This window comes from Gorilla gorilla, chromosome 5, assembly GCF_029281585.2.
Source record: "Gorilla gorilla gorilla isolate KB3781 chromosome 5, NHGRI_mGorGor1-v2.1_pri, whole genome shotgun sequence".
Taxonomy (NCBI): Eukaryota; Metazoa; Chordata; class Mammalia; order Primates; family Hominidae; genus Gorilla; species Gorilla gorilla.
This window is the reverse complement of record NC_073229.2, coordinates 97,176,017-97,193,908: the sequence shown is the minus strand read 5'-3', so window position 1 is coordinate 97,193,908 and position 17,892 is coordinate 97,176,017. Positions and strand designations below refer to the sequence as shown.

Genomic DNA, 17,892 nt, shown 5'->3' with positions numbered 1-17,892 from the left:
TTAGGACCTATGAACAGGAGGCAAGCAACGTTTCCACTAAATCATTATTCAACAAATCTTGTTCGTGCTTTTTATTACTGTGCTTTAATTTTCCATGACGCATGACAGAACTTCTCTTTGTTTAAGGAAAGGAATAACCTACATACTTGTTCCTCCCTTATAACACAGTTTTCCGTCTTTTCTAAGTGTATTCAAAGAAAGGTTATTTAAGTAAGTGGATAACCATCAGTGATACAGAAATGATAGCACCATGGATTTAGGACTGGATCAGTACACAAAATAATAATTTATGTTAATTTAGGCTGTCCCTTCGTTACCTTAGCAGGCATTTCCTGAAGGTCTGGTGTGTGCAAGGTATGTGTTAAGATTTGTAGTGGAACAAAAATGAGGGCATAGTTCTTGTCCTAAGATATTTATGGCCTAATAAGAGAAACATGCCACACATGAATAATTAAAATACAAAACAGGATGAGAGAGATATTATAATGGAGGTACAAATAACCTGCTATGGGAATTCAAGGAAGAGATTAGTTATTATAAGCTTGAGGTGTTGACAGAGCTTTGCTAGGGAGATGTCATCATACCTGGGCTTTGAAAGAGGGGTAACATTTTGAGAAGCAGAAATGATAAAGAAGGTGATCTAGGGAGGAGAAAGAGGTGGCTAGCTGCAGAGCAGTGAGAACACATAGAGTAGATTCTGAAAAGTACGAGTTGTTCAGCTGGACTGGGGCATGGTGGATTTAAAAAGGATTAGTGACTTCTTCAATTTATTTTTTTAATATTTTATAGACTACTGTGTACAGGTCTTTCAGCTCCTTGGTTAAATTTATTCCTAAGTATTTTAATTTTTGTAGCTACTGTAAATGGGATTGCTCTCTTGATTTCTTTTTTGGAAAGTTTGTTGTTAGTGTATAGAAATGCTAGTGATTTTTGTGGTGTTGATTGTGTCTCCTGTAACTGTACTGAATTTATCAGTTCTAGCAGTTTTTTTCTGGAATCTTTAGGGTTTTCTATATATAAGATTATGTTGTCAGCAAACAGCAAAAATTTCCTTTCTTCCTTTCTTATTTGGATGCCTTTTATTTCTTTCTCTTGTCTAACTGCTCTGGCAAGGACTTCCACTACTATATTGAATAGAAGTGGCAAAAGTGAGCATCCTTGTTTTTTTTTAAATCAAACTAATAATGTATTAATAATTTTTAATTTTTGTGGGTACACAGTAGGTATATATATTTATGAGTTATGTGGGATATTTTGATACTGGCATGCGACATGTAATGATGATATCAGGGTAAAAAAGGTATCCATCACCTCAAGCATTTATCCTTTGTGTTACAAATAATCCAATTATACTCTTAATTATTTTAAAATGTACAATTAAATTATTACTGACTATAGTCACACTGTTGTACTTTCAAATACTAGACATTATTCACTCTTTCTGGTTTTTTTTGGTGTCCATTAACCATCTCCGCTTCCCTCTCTGCTCACTCTCTCCACTACCCTTCTCATACTCTGGTACCCATCATTCTATTCTCTATCTTTGTGAGTTTAACTGTTAATTTTTTAAAATTATTATACTTTAAGTTCTAGGGTACATGTGCACAATGTGCAGGTTTGTTATATATGTATACATGTGCCATGTAGGTGTGCTGCACCCATTAACTCATCATCTACATTAGGTATTTCTCCTAATGCTATCCCTCCCCGCTCCCCCACCCCATGACAGGCCCCAGTGTGTGATGTTCCCCATCCTGTGTCCAAGTGTTCTCATTGTTCAATTCCCACCTATGAGTGAGAACATGTGGTGTTTGATTTTCTGTCCTTGCGATAGTTTGCTGAGAATGATGGTTTCCAGCTTCATCCATGTCCCTACAAAGGACATGAACTCATCCTGTTTTATGGCTGCATAGTATTCCATGGTGTATATGTGCCACATTTTCTTAATCCTTAACTGTTAATTCTTAGTTTCCACAAATAAATGAGACCATGTGAAGTTTGTCTTACTGTGCCTGGCTTATTTCACTCAACAAAATGAGCTCTGCTTGCATCCATGTTACTGCAAATGACAGGTTCTCATTCTTTTTAATGGCTGAATAGTACTCCATCGTGTATATATGCCACATTTTCTTTATCTGTCTGTTGATGGATGCTTGGGTTACTTCCAAATCTTGGCCATTGTGAATAGTGCTGCAATAAACATGAGAGTGCAGATATCTCTTTGATATACTGATTTCCTTTCTTTTGGGAATATACCTAGCAGTGGGATTGCTGGATCATATGGTAGCTCTATTTTTAGTTTTATGAGAAACCTCCAAGCTCTTCTCCATAGTGGCTAAATTATACTAATTTACATTCCCACCAACAGTGTACAGTGGTTCCTTTTTCTCCAAATCCTTGCCAGAATTTGTTATTCCCTGTCTTTTTCTCCAAATCCTTGCCAGCATTTGTTATTGCCTGTCTCCAAATCCTTGCCAGCATTTGTTAGTGCCTGTCATTTACTGGAGTGAGATGATATCTCATTGCAGTTTGATTTGCATATCTCTGATGATTAATTATATTGAGCACCTTTTCATATGCCTGTTTGTGGTTTGTAATGTCATCTTTTGAGAAATATCTATTTAGATTTTTTGCCCGTTTTAAAATTGGATTATTTTATTTTTTCTTATACAGTCGTGAGAGCTCCTTATATATTCTGGTTATTAATCTCTTGTCAGATGGATAATTTGCAAATATTTTCTCCCATTCTGTGGGTTGTCTCTTCATTTTGTTGATTGTTTCCTTTGCTGTGCAGAAGCTTTTTCACGTGATGTGATTCCATTTGTTCATTTTTGCCTTGGTTGACTGTGCTTGTGGGATATTACTCAAGAAATCCTTGCCCTGGAGAATTTCCCTCATGTTTTCTTGTAGTCGTTTCATAGATTGAGGTCTTAGATTTAACTTTTTAATCCCATTTTGATTTGATTTTTTTCCATATGGCAAGGGATGGGGGTCTGATTTCATTCTTCTTCATATGGATATCCAGTTTCTCCAGCACATTTTATTGAAGAGACTGTCCTTTCCTCGTTGCATGTTCTTGGTACTTTTGTCGAAAATGAGTTCACTGTGGATGTACGGATTTGTTTCTGGTTTCTCTCTTCAGTCCCATTGGTCTGTATATGTTTTTATGCCAGTACCATTTTGTTTTGGTTACTATATCTCTGTAGTATAATTTGAAGTCAGGTAATGTGATTTCTCCAGTTTTTCTCTTTTTGCTTAGGATAGCTTTGGCTCTTCTGGGTATTTTCTGGTTCCATATAAATTTTAGGACTGTTTTTTCCATTTATGTGAAGAATGTCATTGGTATTTTTGATAGGAATTGCTCTGAATTTGTAGATTGCTTTGAGAAATATGGAAATTTTAACAATAATGATTATTCTAATCCATGAACATGAAATATCTTTCCTTTTTTTGTATCCTCTTTAATATCTTTCATCAGTGTTTCATAGTTTTCTTTGTAGAGATCTTTCACTTCTCTGGTTAATTCCTAGGTATTTAATTTTATTTGTAGCTATTGTAAATGGGATTATTTTCTCAATTTCTTTTTCAGATTGTTTGCAGTTGGCATATAGAAATGCTGCTGATTTTTGTATTTTATTTTGTATTCTGCAACTTGACTGAATTTGTTTATCAGTTCTAATAGTTTTTTGATGGGGACTCTAGGTTTTTCCAAATATAAGATCATATCTTCTGCAAACAAGCATAACTTGACTTCTTCCTTCCCAATTTGGATGCTCTTTATTTCTCTCTTCTCTGATTGCTGTAGCTAGGACTTTCAGTACTATGTTGAATAACAGTGGTGAAAATGAGCATCTTTGTTGTGTTCTAAATATAGGAGGAACCATCCTTGCATCCCTGAGATAAATCTCACTTGGTCATGATGGATGATCTTTTTAATGTGTTGTTGAATTCGGTTTGCTAGTATTTTGTCAAGGATTTTTCCATCAATGCTCATTAGGGATGGTGGCCTGTAGTTTTCTTTTTCAAATGCATTTTTGTCTGGTTTTGGTATTAGGATAACACTGGCCTCATAGAATGAGTTTAGAGGTATTTGTTCCTCCTGTACTTTTTGGAATAGTTTGAGCAGGATTGGTATTAGTTCTTCTTTCATTGTTTGGTAGAATTCAACAGTAAAGCCATCAGGTTTCAGGTTTTTCTTTGCTGGGAGAATTTTTATTATGGCTTCAATCTCATTACTTGTTATTGGTCTGTTCAGGTTTTGGATTTCTTCATGGTTCAATGTTGGTAGGTTGCATGTATATAGGAATTTATCCATTTCTTCTAGGTTTTCCAATTTATTGGTATATAGTTTCTCACAGTAGCCTCTAATGATCCTTTGAATTTCTGTAGTATCAGTTTTAATGTCTCCTTTTTCATCTCTGATTTTATTTATTTGGGTCTTCTCTCCTTTTTTCTTAGTCTGGCTAAGTTTGTCATTTTTGTTTATGTTTTCAAAAAACAACTTTTTCTTTTGTTTATCTTTTTTTTTTTTTTTTTTTTTGAGACAGAGTCTCACTCTGTTGCCCAGGCTGGAGTGCAGTGGTGTGATCTGGGCTCACTGCAAGCTCCGCCTCCCGGGTTCACGCCATTCTCCTGTAAGTATGATTTCTTTAGTTTGAAAGAAAAAAAGGCATTAAGGAAAAATAAAAAACCATCTGAGGGTAGAAAACTCACTGGTAATAGTAAGTACACAGAAAAACACCATATTATAGCACTATAATTGTGCTAATTATTTATATTTTAAGTAGAAAGACAAAAAGATGAACTTATCAAAAATAATAACTACAACAACTTTTCAAGATATACACAGCATAATAAGATAAAGTGGAAACAACAGAAAGTTTAAAAGTGGGATGACAAAGTTAAAATGTAGCATTTTCATTAATTTTCTTTTTGTTTATTTGTTTATGCAATCAGAGTTAAGTTGTCATCAGTTTAAAATAATGGGTTATAACGTATTATTTGCAAGCCTCATAGTAACCTAAAATCAAAAAAGCATACAATGGATACACACAAAAAAATAAAAAGCAAGAAACTAAATCATACCACCAGAGAAAATCACTTTCAATGAAAGGAAGACAAGAAGGAAAGAAAAAAGCAAGAGAAGACCACAAAACAACTAGAAAACAAATAACAAAATGGCAGGAGTAAGTCCTTCCTTATCCATAATAACACTGAATATAAATGGATTAAACTGTCCAATCAAAAGATACAGGATTGAATGGATTCAATGGATTAAAATTAAATTTTAAAAAGCAAGACCCATAGTAGCGGGGACTACAGGCGCCCACCACCAAGCCCAGCTATATTTTTTTGTATTTTTTAGTAGAGACAGGGTTTCATCATGTTAGCCAGGATGGTCTCGGTCTCCTGACCTCATGATCTGCCTGCCTCGGCCTCCCAAAGTGCTGGGATTACAGGCGTGAGCCACAGTGCCTGGCCTTGTTAATCTTTTGTATTTTCTTTGTTTCAATTTCATTTATTTCTGCTCTGATCTTTATTTCCTTTCTCCTACTAACTTTGGGTTTGGTTTGCTCTTGCTCTTGTAGGTTGCATAATAGGTTGTTTATTTGAAGTTTTTCTTCTTTACCGATGTAAGCACTTTTAGTTATAAACTTCCCTTTTAGTACTCCTTTTGCTGTATCCCATTGGTTTTGTTATAGGTTGTGTTTCCATCATCATTTGTTTCAAGACATTTTTCAATTTGCTTCTTAATCTCTTCATTGACCCATTGGTCATTCAGGAGCATATTGTTTAATTTACATGTGTTTGTATAGTTTCCAAATTTTCTCTGGTTACTGATTTTTAGTTTCATTCAATTGTGGTCAGAGAAGATACTTGATATTATTTCAATTTTTTGAATGTCTTAAGACTTGTTTTGTGGCCTAACATGTGGCCTATCCTGATCTATCCTTGAGAATAATCCATGTGTTTAGGAGAAGTGTGTGGAGTATTCTGCAGCTGTTGGGTGAAATGTTCTATAAATATTTATTAGGTCCATTTGGTCTATTGTGCAGATTAAGTTTGATGTTTCTTTGTTGATTTTCTGTCTGGATGATCTGTCCAATGCTGAAAGTTGGGTGTTGACGTTTCCAGCTATTATCGTCTTGGGGTATGTCTCTCTCTTTAGCTCTAATAATATTTGCTTTATATATCTGGGTGCTCCAGTGTTGGGTGCATATATATTTATAGTTGTTATATCCTCTTGCTGAATTGATTCCTTTATCATTATATAATGACCTTCCTTGTCTATTTCAATAGCTTTTGTCTTGAAACCTATTCTGTCTGATGTAAGTGTAGCTACTCCTGCTCTTTTTTGGTTTCCATTTGCATGGGATATCTTTTTTTATCCCTTTATTTTCAATCTATGTGAGTCTTTATAGATGAAGTATGTTTCTTGTAGTCAACAGATCATTGGGTCTTGCTTTTTAAAATTTAATTTTAATCCATTGAATCCATTCAATCCTGTGTCTTTTGATTGGACAGTTTAATCCATTTATATTCAGTGTTATTATGGATAAGGAAGGACTTACTCCTGCCATTTTGTTGTTTGTTTTCTAGTTGTTTTGTGGTCTTCTCTTGCTTTTTTCTTTCCTTCTTGTCTTCCTTTCATTGAAAGTGATTTTCTCTGGTGGTATGATTTAGTTTCTTGCTTTTTATTTTTTTGTGTGTATCCATTGTATGCTTTTTTGATTTTAGGTTACTATGAGGCTTGCAAATAATACGTTATAACCCATTATTTTAAACTGATGACAACTTAACTCTGATTGCATAAACAAATAAACAAAAAGAAAATTAATGAAAATGCTACATTTTAACTTTGTCATCCCACTTTTAAACTTTCTGTTGTTTCCACTTTATCTTATTATGCTGTGTATATCTTGAAAAGTTGTTGTAGTTATTATTTTTGATAAGTTCATCTTTTTGTCTTTCTACTTAAAATATAAATAATTAGCACAATTATAGTGCTATAATATTGTGTTTTTCTGTGTACTTACTATTACCAGTGAGTTTTCTACCCTCAGATGGTTTTTTATTTTTCCTTAATGCCTTTTTTTCTTTCAAACTAAAGAAATCACTTTAGCATTTCTTGTAGGACAGGTCTGGTGTTGATGAAATGCCTCAGTTTTTGTTTGTCTGGGAAAGTCTTTATTTCTCCTTCATGAAGGCTATTTTTGCCAGATATACTATTCAAGGATAAAATATTTTTTCCCTTCCGCACTTTAAATATGCCATGCCACTCTTTCCTGGCCTGTAAGATTTCCACTGAAAAGTCTGCTGCCAGATGTATTGGAGCTCCATTGCACGTTATTTATTTCTCTTCTTTTGCTGCTTCTAAAATCTTTTCTTTTTCCTTGAATTTTGCAAGTTTATTAGTGAATGCTTTGAGGTTAAATCTGTTTGGTGTTCTATAGCCTTCTTTTACTTGAATATTGATATCTTTCTCTAGGTTTGGGAAGTTCTGTTATTATCCCTTTGAATAAACTTTCTCTCTCTCTCCCTACTTTTTAAGGCCGATAACTTAGATTTGCCCCTTTGAAGCTGTTTTATAGATATTTTGGGCATTTCCTTCTTTTTTATTCTTTTATCTTTTGTCTCTGCTGACCATGTATTTTTAAATAGCCTGTCTTCATGCTCACTAGTTCTTTCTTCTGCTTGATCAATTCTGCTATTAAGGGACTCTGATGATTCTTCAGTATGTCAGTTGCATTTTTGACCTCCAGATTTTCTGCTTGATTCTTTTTAATTATTTCAATTTATTTGTTAAATTTATCTGATAAAATTCTTAATTCATTCTTTGTGTTATGTTGAGTGTCTCATGTTTTCCTGGATGATCTTGAGGTTGTGGTGTTTGTCAGTGTCTGGGCATTGAAGAGTTAGGTATTTATTGTAGTCTTTGTAATCTGGGCTTGTTTGTAGCCATCCTCCTTGGGAAGGCTTTCCTGTTATTTGAAGGGACGTCAGTATTATGATCTAAGTTTTTGGTCACTGCAGCCATTTCTGCATTAAGGGGTACCCCAAGCCCAGTAATGCTATGGTTCTTGTAGACTTGTAGAGGTATCACCTTGGTGGTCTTGAATAAGATCTGAAAGAATTCTCTGGATTACTGGGCAAAAACTCTTGTTCTGTTCCTTACATTCTCCCAAACAAACAAGTCTCTCTTTCTCTGTGCTGAGGTGCCTGGAGCTTGGTGAGGGGCGACACAAGCAGCCTTGTGGCCACCATCACTGAGACTGCACTGGGTTAGACCTGAAGCCAGCACAGCACTAGATCTTGCTCAAGTGGGCATACTTATTTTGTTCTGGATCTTAGAGGAAAGGATTTCAGTTTTTCACTGTGGAGTATAATGTTAGCTATTGGCTTATAATATATGCTTTTTATTGTGTTGAGGTACATTCCTTCTGTACCTAATTTGTTGAGGATTTTTATTATGAAATAAAATTTGATCAAATGATGTTTCTGCATCTAATGAGATGATCTGCAATAAGCCAGGCACAGAAAGGTAAATACTGCATGTTTTCACTATATGGGGAATCTGAAACAATGAAACCCATGGTAGAAGAGAGTAGTATGCTGGTTACCAGAGGCTGGGGGTTGGGGGAATGGGGAGATGATGGTCAAAGGACACAAAGCCTCAGTTAAACAGGAACAATAAGTGTACGTGTGTGTGTGTATATATATATATATATATATATATATATGGGATCTATTACACAGTGTGGTGAATACAGTTAGTAATAAGTGTATTGTGCATTTCAAAATTACTAAGACTAAATTTCAAATTCTCTTACCACATTTTTTTTTTCTGAGACTGAGTCACTCTGTCACACAGACTGGAGTGCAGTGGCACGATCTCAGCTTACCGCAAACTGCCTCGCAGGTTCAAGTGATTCTCCTGTTTCAGCCTCTTGAGTAGCTGGGATTACAGGCATGCGCCACCACACCCAGCTAATTTTTGTATTTCTAGTAGAGACGGGGTTTCACCACGTTGGCCAGCTGGTCTCGAACTCTTGACTTCAAATGATCCCCCTGCCTTGGCCTCCCAAAATGCTGGGATTATAGGAGTGAGTCACTGCACCCAGCCACACCATAAAAATTGATATGTATTTGAAGTGGTGGATATGTTAATTAGCATGATGTAATGATTCCACATTGTGTTTGTAAATCATAGCATCACTTTCTACCCCAGAAATATATACAACTATAATTTCTCAATTTACAATGAAAGAAAAGTAAAGGATTAGTAAAGAGAAAGTTAGCTAGATATGCTAAAGCTAGGCCAGGGAATGTCTTTGAATATCATGCTTCTCCTATGATCAGACTGCTCCAGGCATTCCCCACATCTCTTAGAACAAAGTCCCAGCTCCTCTCCATGGCCTGCAGGGTTCTTCATGATTGACCTCAGCTAACTTCTCAGATATGGTCTTCTACCATGCTCTCTCTCATTCTGCTTCTGCCCCTCCTGCCTTGCTATTCATCAGCACACCAAGCTCTTTTTTTTTTTTTTTTTTGCCTAAGGACCTTTGCCCTTGCTTTTCTCTTTCTGAATTTCTGTTACTTCCAGGTTTGCATTCAGGTACCTGCTGAAATGTCAGCTCCACAGAAAACCATCCCAGATCACCTAATTTAAGCCACTTCCCAAGACTGGCTTAGTCTCCCAGCCTACATCTTTCTCCCATCCGGGATGCCTCCTGTCCTTGAACACTGGACTCCAAGTTCTTCAATTTTGGGACTCTTGGATCTTTGACCACAGACTGAAAGCTGCACTGTCGGCTTCCCTACTTTTGGGGTTTTGGGACTCAGACTGGCTTCCTTGCTCCTCAGCCTGCAGACGACCTATTGTGGGACCTCATCTTGTGATCATATGAGGAAACTTGGATTCAGATAATTTAAACAGTTTGCTTATGAGTATACAACTATAAATCGCCCACTAGTGTGTCCTATTACAAAGTCTGCCTTTAAAACGAAAATAGAGAGGACCCACAGACCCCCTGCAGGAAGCAGATTGCTCCTGAAGGACCTGGGAGACACCCTAAATACTGTGCTAGCATTCACGGCTGAGAAACCCACAGATGGTTCACATCACAGGACTCTGTAGACAACCCCCAGTGCCAGCCTGGAGTCTGGAAGACTTGTTGGGTGGCTAGATCCACAAGATAGATAACAATCACTACAGCTCAGCTCTCAGGAAGTCACATCCATAGGAATAGGGGGAGAGTACTACACCAAGGGAACACCCTGTGGTACAAAAGAATCTGAACAACAGCCTTCAGCCCTAGACCTTCCCTCTGACAGAGCCTACCCAAATAAGAAGGAACCAGAAACCGATTCTGTTAATATGACAAAACAAAGTTCTTTACAACTCCCAAAAAATCACACTAGCTCCCCAGCAATGGACCCAAACCAAGAAGAAATCCCTGATTTGCCTGAAAAAGAATTCAGGAGGTTAATTATTAAGCTAATCAGGGAGCACCAGAGACATGTGAAGCCCGATTTAAGGAAATCCAAAAAATGATGCAAGAAGTGAAGGGAGAAATAGTCAAGGAAATAGACAGCATAAATAAAAAGCAGTCAAAACTTCAGTAAACTTTGGACACACTTATAGAAATGCAAAATGCTCTGGAAAGTCTCAGCAATAGAATTGAACAAGTAGAAGAAAGAAGTTCAGAGCTCTAAGACAAGGTCTTTCAGTTAATCCACTCCATAAAGACAAAGAAAAAAGAATAAGAAAATATGAACACAGCCTCCAGGAAGTCTGGGATTATGTTAGATGACCAAAGCTAAGAATAATCAGTGTTCTTGAGGAAGAAGAGAAATCTAAAAGTTTGGAAAACATATTTCAGGGAATAACAGAGGAAAACTTCCCCAGCATTGCTAGAGACCTAGACATCCAAATACAAGAAGCACAAAGAACACCTGGGAAATTCATTGCAAAAAGATCATCACCTAGGCACATTGTCATCAGGTAATCTAAAGTTAAGACAAAGGAAAGAATTTTAAGAGCAGTGAGACAAAAGTACCTGGTAACCTATAAATAAAAACCTATTAGATTAACAGCAGATTTCTCAGCAGAAACCCTGTAAGCTAGAAGGTATTGGGGCCCTGTCTTCGGCCTCCTCAAGCAAAAGAATTACCAGCCAAGAATTTTGTATCCAACAAAACTATGCTTCACATATGAAGGAAAGATACAGTCTTTTTCAGACAAACAAATTCTGAGAGAATTCACCACTACCAAGCCACCACTACAAGAACTGCTAAAAGGAGCTCTAAATCTTGAAACAAATCCTGGAAACACATCAAAACAGAACCTCTTTAAAGCATAAATCTCACAGGACTTATAAAACAAAAATACAGTTTAAAAAACAAAAACAAAAAACAAAAAACCAAGGTATACAGGCAACAAATAGCATAATGAATGGAATGGTACCTCACATCTCAATACTAACGTTGAATGTAAATGGCTTAAATGCTCCACTTAAAAGATATAGAATTGTAGAATTGATAAGAATTCACCAACCAACTACCTGCTGACTTCAAGAGACTCACCTAACACATAAGGAGTCTCACAAACTTAAGGTAAAGGTGTGGAAAAAGACATTTTTGGAATATGGACACCAAAAGCAAGCGGGAGTACCTATTCTTATAACAGACAAAACAAACTTTAAAGCAACAGCAGTTAAAAAAGACAAAGAGGGCATTATATAATGATAAAAGGCCTAGTCCAACAGGAAAACATCACAATCCTAAACGTATATGCACCGAACACTGGAGCTATCAAATTTATAAAACAATTGCTAACAGACCTTAGAAATGAGACAGGTGGCAACATAATAATAGTGGGAGACTTCAATACTCCACTGACAGCACTGGACAGATAATCAAGACTGAAGGTCAACAATGAAACAATGGATTTAAACTATACCTTGGAACAAATGGACTTAACAGATATATACAGAACATTCCATCCAACAACCACAGAATATACATTCTATTCAGCTCATGGAACTTTCTCCAAGGTAGACCATATGACAGGCCACAAAATGAGCCTCAATAAATTTAAGAAAATTGAAATTATATCAAGCACTCTCTCAGACCACAGTGGAATAAAACTGAAAATCAACTCCAAAATGAACTTTCAAAGCCATGCAAATATATGGAAATTAAATAACCTGCTCTTGAATGATCATTGGGCCAAAAATGAAATCAAGATGGAAATTAAAAAATTCTTTGAATTGAATGGCAACAATGACACAACATATCAAGATCTCTGGGACACAGCAAAGGCGATGCTAAGAAGAAAGTTTATAGCCATAAATGCCTACATCAAAAAGTCTGAAAGAGCACAAACAGACAATCTAAGATCACACCTCAAGGAACTAGAGAAGCAAGAACAAACCAAACCCAGACCCAGCAGAAGAAAGGAAATAATCACGATCAGAGCAGAACCAAATGAATTTGAAACAAACAAAATACGAAAGATAAATGAAACAAAAAGCTGGTTCTTTAAAAATGAATACAACTGATAGACCATTAGCAAGATTAACCATAAAAAGAAAAGAGAAAATGCAAATTAGCTCAAGAAGAAATGAAATGGGAGACATTACAACTGACACCACAGAAATACAAAAGATCATTCAAGGCTACTATGAACACTATTACGCACATAAACTGGAAAATCTAGAAGAGATGGATAAATTTCTGGAAAAATACAACCCTCCTAGTTTAAATCAGGAAGAATTAGATAGCCTGAATGACCAATAACAAGCAATGAGATTGAAATGGTAGTTAAAAAATTACCAACAAAAAAAGTCCAGGACCAGATGGATTCACAGCAGAATTCTACTAGACATTCAAAGAAGAGTTGATACCAGTCCTATTGACACTATTCCACAAGATAAAGAAGGAACCCTCCCTAATTCATTCTATGAAGCCAGTATCACCCTAATACCAAAACCAGGAAAGGACATAATCAAAAAAGAAAACTACAGACCAATATCCCTGATGAACATAGATGCTAAAATCGTTAACAAAATACTAGTTAACCGAATCTAACAACATATCAAAAAGATAATCCACCATGATCAAATGGGTTTCATACCAGGGATGCAGGGATAGTTTAACATATGCAAGTCAATAAATGTGATACACCACATAAACAGAATTAAAAACCAAAATCACATGATCATCTCAATAGACGCAGAAAAAGCATTCGACAAAATCTAGCATTCCTTTATCATTAAAACTCTCAACAAAACTGGTACACAAAGGACATCTATGACAATAAAATGTCATAATATAACAATGTAATAAAAGTAATAAAAGTCATCTATGACAAACCCACAGCCAACATAATACTGAATGGGGAAAAGTTGAAAGCATTCCCTCTGAGAACTGGAACAAGATAAGGATGCCCACTCTTATCACTCCTCTTCAACATAATACTGGAAGTCCTTGCCAGAGCAATCAGACAAGAGGAAGAAATAAAGGGCATCCAACTCATTGAAGAGGAAGTCAAACTCTTGCTGTTTGCTGATGATATGAATGTTTACCTAGAAAACCCTAAAGACTCCTCCAGAAAGCTCCTAGAACTTGTAAAAGAATTCAGCAAACTTTCTGGATACAAAATTCACATACACAAATCAGTATATCTTCTATACACCAACAGCGACCAAGCTGAGAATCAAATCAAGAACTCAATCCCCTTTACAATAGCTGCAAAAACAAAAAAACAAAACAAAACGAAACAAAAAAAAAACCAAACAAAAAAAAAATCCACAAAACTTAGGAATATACCTAACCAAGGAAGTGAAAGACCTCTACAAGGAAAACAACTACAAAACACTGCTGAAAGAAATCATAGATGACACAAACAAATGGAAACATATCCAATGCTCATGGATGGGTAGAATCAATATTGTAAAGATGACCATACTTCCAAAAGCAATCTACAAATTCAATGCAATTTCCGTCAAAATACCACCATCATTCTTCACAGAATTAGAAAAAACAATGATAAAATTCACATGGAACCAGGAAAGAGCCCACATAGCCAAAGCAGGACTAAGCCAAAACAGACAAATAAAACAAACAAAAAAACCCAACCAACCAAACAACAACAACAACAACAACAACAAAAACAAAAAAACCCAACCAAACCTGGAGGCATCACATTACCTGATTTCAAACTACAAGGCCATAGTCACCAAGACAGCGTGGTACTGGTATAAAAATATGCACATAGACCAATGGAACAGAATAGAGAATCCAGAAACAAACCAAAGTACTTACAGTCAACTGATCTTGGACAAAGCAAACAAAAACATAAAATGGGGAAAGGACACCCTTTTCTTTTTCTTTTTTTTAAGGCTGAATTTTATCTTTTTTATTATACTTTAAGTTCTGGGGTACATGTGCACAAAGTGCAAGTTTGTTACATAGGTATACATGTGCCATAGTGGTTTGTTGCACACATCAGCTCGTCATTTACATTAGGTATTTCTCCTAATGCTATCCCTCCCCCAGCCCCCTAACCCCTGACAGGCCCTGGTGTGTGATGTTCCCCTCCCTGTGTCCATGTGTTCTCATTGTTCAGCTCCCACTTATGAGTGAAAACATGTGGTGTTTGGTTTTCTCTTCTTGTGTTACTTTGCTGAGAATGATGGTTTCCAGTTTCATCCATGTCCCTGCAAAGGACATGAACTCATCCTTTTTTATGGCTGCATAGTATTCCTTGGTGTATATGTGCCATATTTTCTTTATCCAGTTTATCATTGATGGGCATTTGGGTTGGTTCCAAGACTTTACTACTGTGAAAAGTGCTGCAATAAACATACATGTGCATTTGTCTTGATAGTAGAATGATTTATAATACTTTGGGTATATACCCAGTAATGGGATTGCTGGGTCAAATGGTATGTCTAGTTCTAGATCCTTGAGGAGTTGCCACACTGTCTTGCACAATGGTTGAACTAATTTACACTCCCACCAACAGGTAAAAGTGTTCCTATTTCTCCACATCCTCTCCAGCATCTGTTGTTTCCTGACTCTTTAATGATCGCCATTCTAACTGGCTTGAGATGGTATCTCATTGTGGTTTTGACTTGCATTTCTTTGATGACCAGTGATGATGAGCATTTTTTTTGTAATTTTGTTGGCTGTATAAATGTCTTCTTTTGAGAAGTGAAGGACACCCTTTTCAACAAATGGTGCTGGGATAATTGGCTAGCCATATGTAGGAGAATGAAACTGGATCCTCATTTCTCACCATATACAAGAATCAATTGAAGGTGGATTAAGGACTTAAATATAGAGCCTGAAACTATAAAAACTCTAGAAGATAACATTGGAGAAACCCTTCTATACATTGAGTTAGGCAAGGATTTCAAGACCAAGAACCCAAAAGCAAATGCAATAAAAACAAAGATAAATTGCTGGTACTTAATTAAACTAAAGAGCTTTTGCACGGCAAAAGAAACAGTCAGCAGAGTAAACAGACAACTCACAGAGTGGGAGAAAATCATTATAATCTATACATTTGACAAAGGATGAATATCCAGAATCTACAGTGAACTCAAATCAACAAGAAAAAAACAAACAATCCCATCAAAAAGTGGGCTAACGACATGAATAGACAATTCTCAAAAGATGATATACGAATGGCCAAGACACATGAAAAAATGCTCAACATCGCTAATGATCAGGGAAATGCAAATCAAAACCACAATGTGCTACCACCTTAGTCCTGCAAAAATGGCCATAATAAAAAAGTGGAAAAATAGTAGATGTTGGTGGAGATGCGGTGAACAGGGAACACATCTACACTGCTGGTTGGAATGTAAACTAGCACAACCACTATAGAAAATAGTGTGGAGATTCCTTAAAGAACTAAAAGTAGAACCATTTGATCCAGCAATCTCACTACTGGTTATCTACCCAGAGGAAAAGAAGTCATTATATGAAGAAGACACTTGCACATGCATGTTTATAGCAGCGCAATTCACAATCGCAAAAATGTGGAACCAACCCAAATGCCCATCAATCAATGAGTGGATAAAGAAACTGTGGTATATATATACATGATGGAATACTACTCAGCCATAAAAAGGAATGAATTAATGGCATTTGCAGCCACCTAGATGAGATTGGAGACTATTGTTCTAAGTGAAGTAACTCAGGAATGGAAAACCAAACATCCTATGTTCTCACTCATAGGTGGGAGCTAAACTATGAGGATGCAAAGGCATAAGAATGTCACAATGAACTTTGGAGACTCAAGGTGAAAGGATGGGAAGGAGGCAAGGGATAAAAGACTACAAATAGGGTGCAGTGTATACTGCTTGGGTGATGGGTGCACCAAAATCTCACAAATCACCATGAAAGAACTTACTTATGTAACCAAAAACCACCTGTTCCCCAATAACTTACAGAAAAATAGTCACTGGGGGACACTGTATAATAATAACAGTCATTTTCTCATAAAGACAAAACAAAACCCCATGAAAATCAACAACAACAAAAAAAGCTACTTCCCTACCAACTGTTTCCTAAATCCTTATTCTGTTCATCTTTATTCATAGAATGTATCAATACCTGAAATGATATTGTATATTGATTAAATTGTTTATTGTTTGCCTTCCCAACGAGAAAGTAAATTGTATGTGGGTTGGGACTTTATCTTACTGCTGAATCCAAGCACCTTGCACAGTGATTGGCATACAGTAGTCACTCAATATATATTTACTGAATAAAGGAATGAAAGCCCTATGGGTGGGATAGGATTCTGCTCTCTTGTTTTGCAGCCCAGAAATACTGACGGAAGGTTTTTGTAAGCAAAGTACATAATGTGATCAGAGTGGTGCTTTTAGAAGCTGAAATTATGGCAGTGAATGTACAGGAGAGATTGAAATAGGAAGAAATGAGAGGTGCAGAGACCAGTTAAGACACTATGAGAGTGGAGAGTAAAAAGAAATGTTTAGGAAGTTCAATAGAAATAAATTTATTGATTGAGGTAAAAGGAAAGGCTAAGTTAACAGTGACTTGAAAATTTTAAGTGGGAAGATGGTTGCACCATAAATAAAAGCATTATAATGAAAAAGAGAAGGTTTTGGAGTAAAGGTGAAGAGTTTAGTTTTGCAAATGATGGTTTTTCAAATGTCAGTATGACTAATGCAGAAATGTCTAGCAGGAAACTGAGAATGAGAGCTTGAGTCCTGAGAGAGAAATTTGGTTTGGCGTGAGATTTGGGTTTTAGAATCAGTAACAGGGTGATGTTAAAGCTATGTGCATAACTGAGATTACAAAATGTACACAGAAAGGGTCCAGGGACACCTCAAGAAACACAGACGTTTAAGGAATGGAAGGGAAAGGAAAGTCAGAGAAGAATGTCTTTGGATATCATGTTTTTCAAGTTTTTCAAAAGTAGAACAATTGGGAAAGGGTTATATAAATGGAAACTCAATAGAGAATGGAGAGTTTCACAAAGACCAGGTAATCTCTGATGTCACAGCCTAATAGAAAACAAGGACAGTGAGTCTGGGCACGGTGGCTTATGCCTGTAATCTCAGCACTTTGGGAGGCCAAGGCAGGTGGATCACCTGAGGCCAGGAGTTTGAGACCAGCCTGGCCAACGTGGTGAAACTTCGTCTCCACTAAAAATACAAAACTAGCCAGGTGTGGTGGTGCATGCCTGTAATACCAGCTACTCAGGAGGGTGAGGCAGGGGAATTGATTGAACCTAGGATGTGGAGGTTGCAGTGAGCCAAGATCACACCATTGCACTCCAGCCTGGGCAACAAGAGTGAAACTCCATCTGGAAAAAAAAAAAAAAGAGAGAGAGAGAGAAAAAGAAAACAG

At 36.5% G+C, this 17,892-nt stretch overlaps 1 protein-coding gene across 3 annotated transcripts in view; it reads right to left on the bottom strand.

The window, feature by feature from the left end:
• The window catches only part of KCNQ5 (potassium voltage-gated channel subfamily Q member 5), a 579,108-nt gene that overhangs the window by 93,833 nt on the left and 467,383 nt on the right, over window positions 1-17,892 (bottom strand). The window lies entirely within an intron of this gene.